Source organism: Lagopus leucura, unplaced genomic scaffold, assembly GCF_019238085.1.
Source record: "Lagopus leucura isolate 7727_CA_CO unplaced genomic scaffold, USGS_WTPT01 Super-Scaffold_73, whole genome shotgun sequence".
NCBI classification, from domain to species: Eukaryota; Metazoa; Chordata; class Aves; order Galliformes; family Phasianidae; genus Lagopus; species Lagopus leucura.
Window position 1 is genome coordinate 36,891,244 of NW_024962252.1, and position 16,413 is coordinate 36,907,656.

Here is a 16,413-nt window from a genome sequence, read left to right on the forward strand (position 1 = left end):
TGAGAAAACCTTTCTACTTATTTCCAGGCGTTTTCTGTATATAATATCATCGACGATCGTGTTGCAATCTTATTTAAATGAATATTTAAACTTATTCATCATTCCTATAATTGGAACCAAGTTCAGCATCGATAAGTGGCTTATTAGTGGTCGTAGCGTAAGTGATAGAAAAAGGAAGGCAACAGTCAATTCTTTTGCAATTATTATTACAAAACTTTGTATGCACGCTGTGTTTTTGTTGATACTTGCATGAGAAAAAAGTGACTAAATGTGACCCAGCTTCTCACCACCAGAAATGGTTTTGATTACATCATGACTGAAGACTGCACTGACAGAACCATAAAAATGTTTGCAGAACCTGAGCTTGTGGTCTAACTTTAACAATGCATCTAAGACAGTTGCAAGGTCACACAAATATAACTTGAATATCTCTGAGTATTTAATCTGCACATGCAGCAAAATGATTTATTTTTGCCAATGTCATTCTACAGGTGGTGTTATTTCTGTATATGCCACTCTCCAGATGGTTGTCCTTGTTCTAATACCTTTTTCCTTACTTTACTAATCGTGGTGAAAAAGCGCCTACCTGGGAAGTCTACTTTTTGCCTGATTTTCCCCTAGTTCATTTTTCTAGTGCAGACAAGTCCTAAAAGTATCATTGAGGAAGAGTGGGATGCTAGGATGTTCTGGGGATGCCACCTCTATATGCAGAATCCACTGCTGACTCAAAGCAAATCTGGACTATTACACAAACCATTGTCAGCAATGAAGAACTACGTTCAGCAATTTAGGAAGGATAGGCAAGCAATATAAAAGAATCCAAATAAAGCAACAAAGATGGTTAGACACATGGCTGTGTGTTTCACAAGCAATGAGCTTTCTTAAAATAACGCGGAAGGAAGAAAGAAAGAAAAGCCAGAAAATTATATATCAGCAGTACTATTTCTAAAAATAATGGTTTTCAAACTTTTCCATGTGGCATTAACAGCTCTTTAAGGGATAATCTTTATTGCTTTGTAACATACAAAGCAATAAACAGCTGCTGAGATTGATTAATAGCCAAAGCAAAGTTGAGGCATGTAATCAATCTAAAAAGCCATTTATTGTGAATATGCTACGAAGCAATAGAGATTACTGCTGTTGCACAACAAACCATAACAGAGAAAGCACGCAGACACACACACACACACACAGCAAAAAGAGTTGCTCTCTTTTCAAGGCCCTCTCTGTTATGCTGCTTTTTTCCTGAGCTTGCACATGGCAGTGCCATTGCCTAAGAAAGGCCACTGGCCCTACAGGATATGATCTGCTGGAAAAAAGTAATGCTATAAGAACCTCAGTGTCACCTGAGTGGGAAATAATACTAATGGGTTTTCTTGTTTGGTTTGTTTTCGTTTTTCTGTAACTAGAAGTGTAAAATTCCACATGTATTCAGTGTGTCTTTGGAAATGGTACTGCTATTTGTGTTACAAAAAAAAAACGAATTGGCTTACCAATTGAAAAAAAAAATCTAATTTGTGCTAATGTAGAGCATTTTTTTTAAATGGCTACTAAATGACTGTGAAGTTGATCATAGGAATATTGCATGGAGCTACTTCAGGCAACTACTTCACACCATTCTGTATATACAGCTTTTAATACAGTCACGTTTTTACCTCCTCCTCCAGTCTTCGTGGGAGGCCATTTCAGAGTCTTACTTCTCCAGCCACTTTAAGCTCTTTTAAACCCTTACAAAAAATTCTATTTGGAATGTTGCAGGTCAGCATGCCTTTTTGTTCTTGTATCAACAGTGTCATTTAGAACAAACTGCTCTTCATGTCTTTGAAATGAAGTTATGGAGAGTGCCTCTTACCCTTCATTTTGGTAGAACAAATAAGCCATGCACCATGCAATGGGCGGGTTTTCCTTTTATCAGTCTTGTGACCCTCCTCTGCACCCATCAGGATCCCTCTTGTCTGAATGCACACGTTTTGTGGGGCACCGACATTCAGAGGGTCTCGGCATCCTTCTCTCTCCAGTGACACTCTTACCCTGTCTACTGGAAACATCTTGCCCAGTACATTCAAGGATCAAATCTGCCTTTTTCGTATCCCCGTAGCATCTGAAGCCATTGGTTAACTTGGAAATCTACAAACAATTGGCGTGTCCTTGTTTCTGAACTGATGACCTTGCAACTTATGACAGAAATTTGTATTACTTCGCAAGGGCATGAATTTGTACTTTACAATATGAAATTCCATTCTGTTTCTATTACCCTAGCTCCCAAGATTATTCACGTCTTCCTGTATCATATTGCCATCCCCTTCCATATCAATGATGTCTCTCACTTTTGTGTCGTTAGCAAATGTTATTAACAAACTCCCTATTCTAAGGTAGTGAATAAAAATACAACTGAAGATGTACCCTTGTGGAATTCTTAGTAAAATAATCCCCAAGACTCAATTTCACCATTGTAGGAACTGCTTTCTTCAATTTTATATTTGCAGGAAATACAGTTCAGCCCTAGAAGAACTTATATTCGGATCTTAGAAGTTATAAACTTTTGAAGCTGTTGTCTTCTAAACTCTGAACTATTTAATAGCTACAGTCACCTAAACTTTAATAACAGCCACTTACAATAGTAGCTGATGAATATAGTGATGAATTTGATTGCTTTTTAGCATTTCACTCTCTTTGTTAAGAAAATTATTTGAGTTATTTTTAGCCTGGCAATCAGTTTTACTATTTAGCCAGTCTTTAATTTCTATTTCAGAAGAGCACAGCCTCCCTGGAGGAGATGATATCTATGCCTGAGACAACATTGCTTGTGAATTCTTATCCTGTGTGAATTTCAAAGTTCTAATTTCCCTACTTTGGGCAGCCACATCATTCTTCCTGCAGGAAACATTGGACTGAAATTCATGGCCTTGTTCATGCTTCCCCATGTCTTAACTTTTTCCACTTAAGAGAGTTTGGTGTCAGCAAAATCAAAGAAAATCTCTCAATAATTGTCATTGATATATATATTTTTTCCATCAGTATGCTATTTGCAAAATGACTGTCACTGTAGTACGTAATCTTTTGTAAAAAAAAAAAAAAAAATCCCTGCAGTTAAAAGTTTCATTTATTACACACTGACTGAAGCTTATACCTATCTCAGCTGCATTTAACGCTACATTTGTGTTGCTAATTAATTTGAGAAGAGTGAAGGCAATCTCATTTTTTCCAAAACACTGTAAATGGCCTCTTGTAATCATTTAGCAGAGAATGACCTCCTGCAAGCTCTGTTTGCTGCATCTGCACAATGTTGCTGAGAGGGAACTGCTGGTAGCAAAGAGGAAATACAGCAAAACTGGACATTTGCACTGCAGCCCAGAGAGAAGTGCTGTGTAATGCCAGTGTAACTGGAAAGATGAAGACCTCTGCAGACCAACTGTTGAGTGTCAGCAGTTCATGCTAGCAGAACTTCTGCCAGCAGAACTGCCTTCCTCTCAAATAAGGCCAGCAACAAGAGCATACAGAGAGATAGAGATTTATGGGGATATCTGTAGGGTGCTGGTGAGAAGGGCAACAGGTCTCTCTCCTTGCTTCTTATACTGCTGTTCCTGTACAAACAGCCCCAAGGATGCCTGCCCACCAGGGTCCTCATGCCTGTGCCTGGCCACTGCTGGCCTTGTTTGAACCAGAAAGTTTTACTGGCAGAAGTTCTGCTGGCATGTGCTATAGACATTGCTGTGTTGGCAGGATGCGCTCACATTTGGCTGTTTCTAAAGATGCAAGATGTCCTCAGAGCATCAGGCTTTTATCAGCAGAAGATGGCAGCATTATCAGAGGCTAACCCAGACTACCTTGTGCAATGTTTGGTAGATTGCCTTCTGGTAATTTCTTGCAGCATATTGTGGAGCTGCTGTTGTATACTGTGAGATACCATCAGTTGCATCATAAACTCTGTGTAAATATTGGGTCAGATTTTCAAAAATTTTTTGATCTTGTTCAATAACCTATTTTTACATGTGCTGTTTTCCCATATTGCTGATTTCTCATTGCCAGAAGCCCAGATTGTATCAAACAGCATCGCTCTCTTGTTCATTTAGGGCAGATGTAAGCATTTTTTCTTATCTAAAGAGCAGCCTAAAGTATTGGGTACTGGGGACAAATGGAACATAGAGACAATGAATGGTAGCTAACTATTTGCAGTAAGTGTTTGCTAAACTGCTTTTCAAGAACAACTTGAAGTTTTGAGCCATACTGTGAGGACTGGAAGAGAGGAACATTCAGGGTTGGATATTAAACTCATGCCAACATATCCACTCTGATTTAGGAGCTGCTTAATGAGGAGAAAGAAGCACGAGGTGGTGCCAACTTTTTGGAAAGCTGTGCTGATGTGGGCATTTTGGCATTACTTGGGGAGCTGTCTCCAGTGATGTACAAAAAGTTAAGTATTTCCTGCTGCAAGGTCTCTTCATGCTGGGTAATATACTGGAAATAAGAGGTGAACCTGATATGATGGACTTTGCTAGCTGTGGGGGAACAGTAAATAAGGTTTATATCCAATTCTGTCCTATCTTGTTTTGAGTACAGAAAATGAAAGTGGTGCCTCTCCATGGTGATCTCTCTAGACAGTATTTTACATCAGTGTTGCTTGGGAGAAAGCCCATGCTTGCCTCCCCATCTATCCTGTTCTCATTAATGATGTTACATAGCCAACTCTGGCAACAGAGACAAGGCAGGTTTGGCAAGCTGTAGGTAAAAAACAAAACAATGTAACAGGAAAAAATAACGGAAATATCCACCACAAAACTCTGTAATTTCGTAGTCTCCTGAAACAAACAAACAAACAAACACATAGGGTTTCACAGGGTTCCTTCATTTGCTGAGTGTAATTTTGTCCTTTTCCCAAATTTAGTGCAAAGTCAGTTATAGGGTTTTGGTTTTTCCCATGACATTTTCGGGTATTACAGACAAGTGCATTTCATAAATAGCCCTCATATACGTAGAATATATAAATGGCTGGAAAATACGTAGAGCTTAAAGACCATAGGCATGTGTGGAACCTGCAGATCTGCATAGAAAGCCACACGTAACCAGAGTACCTGCACAGTGACCTTGACGTGGTATGGACATACAGCATCTGTGGTGTGCAGGCAGGCAGCATACATCCAGTAAGTGCAATGTCTTCTGGACACATCCATTTTATGACACGTTCATGGATACTCTGCTTAACACATGCACAGAAGATCTGGCATGTCTATGTATGTGCTAGGCAGCACATGGACTGTTCTGTCTTAGATTTCATGTCTATAATTCAGAAAGTCCTAGCTGAACTATTTATTGGAAACATGCACTCACTCATTTGGAACTGCTGTTCCTAAAAATCATCTGAAGCAACTTGAGTTTGTTCCAAAGATACAGCATTTTATTGGTTTAAAGCAAGTGTGTTTTGCAAATGATGAAACTACTCACTCATTGCTTTGCATTGCTTTTTGTGATCTATGAAGTTCTGTTTTTGCCTTCTTGGACTTTCACCCAGTACTGATATTTCAATATTCTTTATATGCATTTCCCCCACCAGCAGCTGCTAGATACAGTGTAATAGGAGAATGAGTTAGGAGGAAAGACAAGGAATGCTTATTTAGAAACTTTTGATGAAGTAAACCCCATCACTATGTTAGCAGACTGGCCATATTACAGTGAATACCCTTCCTGAATCAGCTACCTGTGTTTGGAGAGCTTCCTAAGGGGCTCTGTTGCTCATTGGTTTTTACTCTAGCCATGTCTTCTTCCCAGAAACTCTTTATCCTTTTCTTAGTATCTTTCACCATGGGCTTATGTTGATGAGAGCAGTATTCCAGCTATTATACTGTCTAATGAATGCATAATCATAATGAGGAGTGCATGACAAGCTGGTCATAAAAGGAACACCTTGGAGGACTAAACTCAGGGAACTTACTGCAGGAAGAGAAACTGCCTTTTCTTCTTCTTCACCTGACATTAGATCTTATCTCTACTTTTAGGTTTTCCATTGGTTGTGGCTTCCACTACCTTACCATTCCCCTTCTTTCTGTACTGATGAAATCCTGCTGAGCCTTCTCTCCTCTAGGCTGAACACTCTCAGCTCTCAACCTTTCCTCATAGAAAAGATGCTCCAGTCCTTTAATCACATTAGTAGTCCTTTGCTGTACTATTATATATGTATGTCTGTATCCAGTATGTCCATTCCTTTCCTATACTGGGGAGCCCATGAGTGGACCTAGTACTTCAAGTGAGGCCTCACCAGTACCAAGCAGAGGGGAAGAAACATCTCCCTCAACTTACTGGCAACACTCTTCCTAATGCAGCCCAAGAGGCTGTTGGCCTTCTCTGTGGCAAGGGTATAATGCTGGCTCGTGTTCAAATTGGTGCTGTCAGAACCCCCACGTTTTTTTCTGCCAAGCTGCTATCCAGCCAGTAGGCCCCCAGCATGCTGTGGTCCACCTGTGTGGGACTTTACATTTCCCTTTGTTGAACTTGTTGAGAACTATTTCAAGCCCATGACTCTAGTTTGTCTGGGTCCCTCTGAACAAGCCAGTTATCTCATCATATAACCAGTGGTCTTTCTGGGATTGTTTAATCTGGAGGAGACTCAGGGGAGACCTTATAGCTCTCTGCAGCTACCTAAAAAGAGGTTGTGATGAGATGGGAGTTGGCCTCTTTTCCCACATAACTAGTGATAGGACTAGGGAATGGTCTCAATTTGCACCAAGGGAGGTTCAGGTTGGATATTAGGAAAAATTTATTTACAGGAGTGGTCAGGTGCTAGAACAAGCTGCCCAGGGTTAAGTCACATCCCTGGAAGGCATTCAAGAAGAATTCAGATGTTGTACTAATGGAAATGGTTCAGTGGGAAAATATTGGTGGTAGGGGGACAGTTGGACTGAATGACGCTGGAGGTCTTTTCTAACCATGGTGTTTCTATAAGTTTGTGATTCTACTCTTGACAGATCTCCCCTGCTGCATGTATAGGAGACCTTCATAAACCTGTTTGATTAAAACTTATTTGGTTACCTAACATTGGGTTTGTTTCTAAGTGCTGTAAAATGAACTGCTTCACCTGCCTTTGAAATGAGGTAGAAGTGATACGAAACACATATTTTATTTAACAGGATATACCAGCTGGTCTATGCAAAACTGCATACAAAAGGAAGATTTTTATCCAGATATGAGGTAGGGTTGTTTTGTTTTGAAAAAAAAGAAGAAAGAAATTAGGGGGAAATGGGGATTGTATTGCTGCTTGTGTTGGTGAAATTGCACTGAGGGCTGCTATTACTGGTCAGCAACAAGAAGTAGCAAGTGTGGTCAGTGAACATTTGATATGCAAAGTTTTTAACACTGTTAAATAACTTCGAATTGCATTGAAATATAGGCCGTGTATATTTAGATACTCAGATAAATTTCTAGATAAATCTAAGTTAGCTGGATTGAAAATGAGACTGGATACCAACACAAAATCCCTTTCATGATTTTCAAACATTGAAAGTAATTTCAGTGAACATGACTCAGTTAGGCAGAACTGCTCAGAACACATTGTTTATACATCGACAGTCTCTTCAGCAAAAACTGACTTTCTTAGACCTACTCAGTATATATGTTCTGTTGACACTTCCATCCTAAAAGGAGGTTACTGCAAACATGAAGATTTAATTAAGTATCTGCATTTAAAAGAGGTGCTGAGAGTTCATTCAATAAAAAGCACATAAAGAAAGGGATTTAAGTGAGAAAGTTGCTACTGAGACATAGCAGAGAAACATCAGGAGAGAAAAATTTGCTATAATTGCCAAAAACAACAACAAAAAAACAACAACCAAACAACTAACCATAAAATTAACTCTTCAATTGTTGACCTAGAAAATAGTGAGGAGAAATAATATGCCTATGCAAAGCATTAAAGAAGTCAAGAAGGATGGCTTAGTTGGTTTAACTGGGTGGATTTAAAAATTGTTTAAAGAATGATGCAATGATAATGGTAAAAAGAGATTCAAACTGACTTTACTAGGAAGCAGATCTACAGATGTTCCTGTGAAACTTCATATCTATTATCTCAATAAAAGAAAGGTTGAGAACAAAATAACATAGAATGAGCTAACTGTGTATAATCTGGAAATAGCATATGCACACACAAATGTACATCCTCATTCTTTGGGTGTTTAAGGAGAGATATAAAAAGAAAAGCAAGTACAGCACTAACAAGGCTTTAGTTAGTTCTGAGGTACTGAACTTCGCTGGAGAAGAAGGATGACTAGATATCTCATAATTGGAGATAAAGTGGAAGCCAGCAGACATGAAGGCATATGTTATGGAAACCTGATAGGATTACATGTGGAGATCTTTTTACTATCATGTTCCTGTCAGGACTGTAAGAAGAGCATTTTTGTTCTAGAAGAAAGGGGTGAAACAAGTTTTTGGCAATACTGAGGAACATGAATTAAATTTAAAATGACAGCAGGGTTTTTTTCTAACAAACATGAGAAAGTAAATGATATCATGCAGAAGCAATTAGCAAAAGAAAGTTTAAGTCAATAAGACATATCGGTATATACTAATTTTAAATATACAGCTTGCTAACTTAAACTTTATGCATAAAATGAGCTTATTTGGAGATACATGCTTTCTGATATATCTTAAGTTTATTCTAAGGGAACCAAGGAAGAACCTTGATCAGATGAAACTATTATTTTTAGATTTTTCTGTTATTCACAGATAATAAGCATTGTCACATAGCAGATTTTATATAAATTCAAAATACATTCAGAGCAAGGTAAAGAAGAGTCACAGAATTGTAGAGGTTGGAAGGGACCTCTGGAGATCACCTAGCCCAACCTCCCCGCTAAAATAGGTTCCCTATAGTAGGTTACACAGGAAGGTGTCCAGGTGGGTCTTGAATGAAAATGAAACTCCACAGCCTCTCTGGGCAGCCTGCTCTGGTGCTGTCTCCCTCACAGTGGATTTTTTAACTGACATTTGCATGGAAGTTCTTGTGTTCCTGTTTGTGCCTGTTGTCCAGTTGCTGGGCACCACCAAAAACAAAGGCTGTTCTTGTCAGTCACAAACAACATGCTTACTGTAACAGGGCTGTCTTTGTTGCTGTTACATGTGTGGAGATCTTCTGATATGGGCCATGATCACATTACCTACCTACGCCAGTACGAGGGGCCCATGAGGAAGATGCCTGGTGCAGCAGGAAAATGGGGTCTCATCAATGGGGTCTGGCTTGGGAGACAGCTTGGGGGGCACACTGCCAGCGACCCCCTCATGCCACCCAACCACACGTGCGCATGTGTGTATGGCAAAGCTATCCAGCCTGTGGGATCCTGAAGAACAGGGTATCACTGCCATATGTGCATGTGCATATGTGTAGCACAGACCCAATATGGAAGAATAGGAAACCAGTCATTTCTCAGTTTCTCAGAGAAAAAGATGTGAGGAGACGTAATAGTGCTAACTAGAAGCTGTTGGAGTTGAGTGACATGCCTAGAGAAGCTGTGGTCCCCCTTCCCTGGAGGCACTCAAGGCCAGGCTGGATGGGGCCCTGAGCAGCTGAGCTGGGGGGTGGCAGCCCTGCCCACAGCAGAGGCTGGGGCTGGTTGGGCTTAAGTCCCCACCCAAACCAAGTCATTCTGAAACTGGTGCATGAGCTGGGTTTTCGCAGATGCAGCTATGCCACGATTTGGTCACCTTGGCATGACCAATGCTTGTAGCTCCTATAGCTTACTGTGTCAAAAAGGTTTAACAACACTCGTTTCAATCAGTACAAATCTGAACTTAGAATGCAATATAAAGGCACACCTCCAACAACTTTACCTGAATGAGTAACTTCTGTCACCACTAAGTAATTTCATTGCCACCTGTTACTAGGTCCTCAGTGGAGGCCAGCACTAAAGAAGCCTAGGGAATAAAGAAGCTAGGGAATAAAGAAGCCAGGGCTAAAGAAGCGCTTCCCATCTGAACCCCCCCGCGGAGTCCTTCCTGAAGCAGGACCCCTATCCCCGCCCCTCTCCCGTGCGCGTCCGCCACAACCAACACCGCGCCGCCAGAGCGATGGCCCCGCACGCCTCAATCCACCGCGGCGTGCTGCGCATGCGCCCGCGCAAGCGTCCCGATGTCTCGGCATTTGCGGCGTCTCCCCTCCACTCCCGCAGGTGCTCTGAGGGAGCGAGTGAGACGTTACGGCTGTGGCGGGGCCGCCGTCCCCTGCCAGCGGTGAGTGAGGGGCCCGTCCGTCAGCGGCGCGCTGCCCGCGGTTCGGCGGCCATGATGTGTGCGGTTGCCATGGGAACAGCCGGCGAGCGGGAGGGGAGCCCGCAGGGCAGCGCCTGTTGCCGGCGGCAGCCGCCCCCCGCTAACTACCCCAGAGTGCTGGTTTGGCAGGCGGGCTGCGGGTTCACTCATCACCCGTGAGGACACTGGTGGCTACAGCACGGACTTTCTCCTCGCTGGTGCGGTGAGGCAGTGTGTGCTGCCTGTAACCGGTGGGGCAAAGCTCGCCGCCATACCTCGTTTTCATCCAGCGTGGTTGTTTAGTAGGCTTTGGAAACATTTTTGGTCTTCCAGATCAGGTTGGTGTCTGCTGAAGGTTATTTCTTTGCTGTGATGATTTGGTGCTTTTTTAAGCCTGAAGCTGGTACTGCTCTGAGGCACAGTGCTGAGCGTAGTGAGCGCCCAGAGCTCTGTGTGTATTTTAGTGGTTAAATGATCCCGTTTCTGAGATCTGAGCTACACGTAGCACGGCGCTGACTGCTGTCCTGATGCACTCAGCCAGGTTTTGCTGATTGACACAGTGAGTGCTGTGAGGGTGCAGCTGTCTCACTGCTAGTGATAGCTGGGTCTGATCTGGGGTTTTCTGAACCATACTCTGAGCTGGGGCTCTCTGATCCTGTACTGTTATCTGCTGCTTTCAAATCTTTCTGTACAGTAAAGACAAGACCTCTGGAGGAAGCAAGTGAGAGGAAAAGGCAAGAGACTGAGTACAGCTTTTCAGAGGCTGATGAGAGACAGAGAGGAGCATCACCTGTGCAAGTTAAAGGCTACCTGGAAAATGGTGACAGCAGCAGGGACAAGATCTGCACATGCCAGTTATGTTGATCTTGAGTCTGCAACATTGCGTTTATGTGTACCTGCTGGACTAGCGAGCAAAATGGGAATGTTGCTGGATTTTCAAAAAGAGGCACAGATAATTAGAATTATTTCTGATTTTTACCTAAGGTATTGTATTTTAAAGAAAGGCATAAGTAGAGTTTTTGAGAAGTGTATATATAGAAAATCTTACCAATAAATAAAAAACCAAATAGAAATAGTCTCATTAAAAACAAAACAAAACCAACAACAAAACAAACAAGAGTAAAACTAGATGGCAATCTAGGCAGCTGATGCTGTCATCCTTCCTTCATCCTGTGTTACTGCTCTCTACTCATTGCTTCCCACACTACTTGGAAGGAAACTGGCATGATATAGCTAGCTTAGACTACTTGCTCAGAGCTTCTGGGGTTTGGGATGGGAGAGAGCAGGTGAAACTTCATCCTGGAGCGCTGCTGCAGCAGAGCAGCTGCTTGATACTTGAATGTTTCAGCCTTAGGCATGATAAAATAGGGAATAATAATCTTTCTGTTGGCCTTTTGAGAAAGAGACAGTGGTTGTATTGTCTGTGATGGCACACCATGTTGGCACAGCAGCCAAATTCAGATAAAGAATTTCCATGGTTCTTAATTGCTTGCAAGAAATAATAACCTTTCTTATCTTATCATGTATATATACATCTAGTTTATGACATTGCTTACTTGTTTCCCTGTGCTTTATTACATTTTCTGGCTAATAATTATGGGATACCAATTAATAATACACTTGTATCCTATCAGTACTACAATTCTGAATGTGCATAATAGTACTATATGCCAAAATTAGGAAGAATTAAGCTGTCATGGGATTGGTGCTAAACTTAAGTTGTGCTCAGGGCTTCCCCTCCTCATGAAAGCTCCCAAGCCCACTGCTGTCCTTCTTGCTGGTTGCCTGAAAGCAGAGACCTGCCAGCTGCCACTCCTACAGCAGCAGAAGGGAAATGTGATACACCAGAGCAGCAGAGTGAGCTCAGTCAGGCATTCAAGATAAATCATAGGTACCCTATGAAATGTTAATTATTAAAACTTAACTCTTAATGAGTTGGAAGCATGATCCAAACAGTGGCCAAATGGTAGAACTTAGTAGTTAAGCTTATAGTTGAAAAGTTCTATTACCAGTTAAATAGATAAGAAGTGAAGACAAATAAAAATTATTATACTGGAAATCTTAATTGCAACTTACAAATGAACGTACTTTTAGGATAGATGATTTGCAGTTGGTAATAGCATTTACAGCTGAAGGTAGTTGTATCAGAGATGGTACTGATTCACAGAAATGCATCGTATCACAGAATTACAGAATCACAGAATTGTAGGGGTTGGAAGGGACCTCCAGAGATCATCGAGTCCAACCCCCCTGCCAAAGCAGGTTCCCTACAGCAGGTTGCACAGGTAGGCATCCAGGCAGGTCTTGAACATCTGCAGAGAAGGAGACTCCACCACCTCCCTGGGCAGCCTGTTCCAGTGCTCTGTCACCTCACTGTAAAGAAGTTCTTGCGCATGTTTGTGCGGAACTTCCTATGCTGCAGTTTCCAGCCGTTTCCCCTTGTCCTGTCTCCACTCACCACTGAAAACAGTCCGGCCTCGCCATTCTTCCCCCCACACCTTAGATATTTATAGACCTGGATCAGGTCCCCTCTCAGTCTCCTTTCCTCAAGGCTGAACAGACCCAGTTCACTCAGCCTTTCTTCATAGGAGAGATGCTCCAGGCCCTTCACCATCTTCGTGGCCCTCCGCTGGACTCTTTCCAAGAGATCCCTGTCTTTTTTGTACTGGGAAGCCCAGAACTGGACGCAGTACTCCAGATGAGGTCTTACCAGGGCAGAGTAGAGGGGGAGGATCACCTCCTTTGACCTGCTGGCCACGCTCTTTTTAATGCACCCCAGTAAGCCATTGGCCTTTTTGGCCACAAGGGCACACTGCTGGCTCATGGCCAACCTGTCGTCCACCAGGACACCCAGGTCTGTCTCTGCAGAGCTCCCCTCCAGCAGGTCATCCCCCAACCTGTACTGGTGCATGGAATTATTCCTCCCCAGATGCAAGACTCTACACTTGCTTTTGTTAAACCTCATCCGGTTTTTTTCTGCCCAGCTCTCCAGCCTATCCAGGTCTTGCTGAATGGCAGCACAGCCTTCAGGCGTGTCAGCCAATCCTCCCAACTTCGTATCATCAGCAAACTTGCTGAGGGTGGCCATTATCCCCTCATCAAGGTCATTGATGAAGATGTTGAACAAGACCGGACCCAGCACAGACCCCTGAGGAACACCGCTAGTTACAGGCCTCCAACCGGACTCTGCACCACCAACAACGACCCTCTGTGCTCTGCCAGTCAGCCAGTTCTCAACCCACCTCACTGTCCACTCATCTATCCCACACTTCCTCAGCTTTGTTATAAGGACGTCATGGGGGACAGTATCAAATGCCTTGCTGAAATCAAGGTAGACTACATCCACTGCTCTCCCCCTATCCACCCAGCCAGAGACAACATCATAGAAGGCTACCAGGTTGGTCAAGCACGACCTCCCCCCTTGTGAACCCGTGCTGACTACTCCTGATAACCTCCTCTTCTTCCAGTTGTCTGGAGATGACATCCAGTACAAGCTGTTCCATCACCTTTCCAGGGACAGAGGTGAGGCTGACTGGCCTATAATTGCCTGGGTCTTCCTTCTTGCCTTTTTTGAAGACTGGGGTGACGTTGGCTATCTTCCAACTGTATCTCTCAGGTGGCTTCTTAATACAACTATGGAGAACATGGGTGTAAATGCAATATAATACACATTTTAGTGGACATATGGGGATGATTGACAGTTGAGCTGGATGATCTTAGATCTTTTCCAACCATTGTGATTTGATGGTGTTCCAATGTCAAAGCTCCGAGACTTCAAGAGCTACAGAACATAGCACTCTTTAGAGATTGAATGTAAGATATTTAATCTTAAAAATTCAGCAGGACATCTAGAAATGCATGGACCAGAAAAAGAAAAAATGTGAATTTCTTCACATTTCTGATGTGTAGAATCACGCTGAATACAGTTTACTATTGTTTCTGTTCCTTTTTTTCACGTGGTTCTCGTTGCCCTTATGTCCTTACACATAAGGCCTGCAATTTGTAGGTCAAAACCTTGACTTGTTAGTAGCTGGGAGAATAGGGAATGGTGGTCTACCTTCCCTGTTCAGTGAGAAATAGCTGTATAATTGTTCCAAACACAATTCCACAGGAATTCCTTACTTAATGCTCTTGAATCATGATAGGAGGAAGAGTATGAATCGTAGCTAAATTACAGTTACAGTGAGGAAAACTAATGTATTAATTGTAATAGGAAAGATTAAAAATACTGACAGGCTCAGGCTCCTGATCTGTTCCTGTGTTTTGCTGTTCTGCATGCTGAAGTGAAAGATGTTGGTGCTGCTTAATTTGACCTTGTGTGGTTAACCTGAGGGGGTTGTATTATGTATTAATTAAAGAGACTGCCAGCATGTGCACATCCTGAAAGAAAGAACAGAAGAGGCAGCTGGAAACTTAAAATTGTGGATAGGAAGAAATGAACTAAGAAACTAGAGAAATAGGGCTTTTTCTCCATGGTTCCTTCCGGTACTTGAGGAAAGCTTATAAGCTGGAGGGGAATGATGTTTTAAGTGGCTCAATAGTGGTGGGACCAGGGGGGGTGGTTTTAAACTAAGAGAGGGGAGATTTAGGTTAGATGTTAGGAAGAACTGTTTTTACTGAGAAGGCAGTGAGCCACAGGCACAGGCTGCCCATAGAAGCTGTGGATGCCCCATCCTTAGAGGTGCTCAGGGCCAGATTGGATGGGACCTAGGCAGCTGAGCTCGGGGGTGGCAGCCCTGACCATGGCAGGGAGTTGGAACTGGGTAGGTTTTAAGGACCCTTTCCACTGCAGCCATTTTATGATAGTTCAGAAATAAACAAGAAAGCAGTTTCTGATCTACTGTTGGCTCTTTAACAAAGCGCGTGGATAGAAGATGGTGCAGAAACAAGTTTATGTTTAGGTAAGTTTGAAACACAAAATGAATTTGAATGAATTTGATCGAGTATTAAATGTGGAGGTTGGTGGCCCTGCATGTGACAGGGGGATTGGAGATTCATGATCTTTGAGGTCCCTTCCAACCCTGGCCGTTCTGTGATTCTGTGAATTTTTGATAGCTTAAAGTTCATGATAGGTTTGCTGCAAAATTACAGGAATGATATCTACAGAAACCTGCACCAGGATAGCCAGTGATTTTTTGGGGAGTTTTGAGAGACTGTTGAAGCAGGTCTTCCATTGCTCACAGCATTTGATGGAAGATGCAGCAGAACAAAAAACTGGTTGAAAGTTTGGGTTGATAATTTATGTTAGTGTTGTCTTTGTTTGGATATGCTTGGGGTCTTTGCTAATCAGTTACTGATAATAACACCTCAGACTTATTATAAAGCTTTCCTTGGTAAAATCAGTAACTTGCATTGTTTTTTTTCCTAAGTTCGTTGGAAATAAAGTTTCTCTAAAAGGCTTATTATTGAATTCCTGTTTGGACTACTATATTTTATAAATATTCAGGTGTTCAGAAACAGATTTTCTGTTGTTTTTGGGAATTCAGCGTTTTGCTGAGAAAACACTATGGTACTAACATGGAACTTTTTAGTTCCCATTGGAAAAATACATGTTCTCCATGTCATGTTGACATAGAGATTTTGGAAGGGGTCCAGAGGAGGGCGACTAAGATGATCAGGGGGCTGGAGCACCTCCCCTATGGGGACAGGCTGAGGGAGTTGGGCTTGTTCAGCCTGGAGAAGAGAAGGCTGCGGGGTGACCTCATTGCAGCCTATCAATACCTGAAGGGAACCTACACCCAGGAGGGGAGTAAACTCTTCAAAAGGGCTGATATTAGCAGGACTAGGGGAAATGGATCCAAGTTGAAGGAGGGAAGATTTAGGTTGGATGTTAGGGGGAAGTTCTTTACTAGGAGAGTGGTTAGGCCCTGGAACGGGCTGCCCAGGGAGGTTGTGGATGCCCCGTCCTTGGACGTGTTTAAGGCCAGGTTGGACGGGGTCCTGGGCAACCTGATCTAAATGTGTATGTTTGGTGGCCCTGCTAGGCAGGGGGGTTGGAACTACATGATCCTTGAGGTCCCTTCCAACCCAGGTGATTCTGTGATTCTGTGATTCTGTCAGATGCTTTCTGCTCTGCTTCTGCATTTTCCTGCAAAACTGAGAATAAAGGAGGAAAACATAGAGCCAATAACTGCTTATTTTCCCTTATTTTTCACCACTTTTTATTCTCTGATGTTTTTT

The 16,413-nt window shown here is 42.5% G+C and overlaps 1 protein-coding gene across 1 annotated transcript in view; it reads left to right on the forward strand.

The window, feature by feature from the left end:
* Positions 1-16,413, forward strand: part of ARMC2 (armadillo repeat containing 2) — a 95,288-nt gene that overhangs the window by 19,514 nt on the left and 59,361 nt on the right.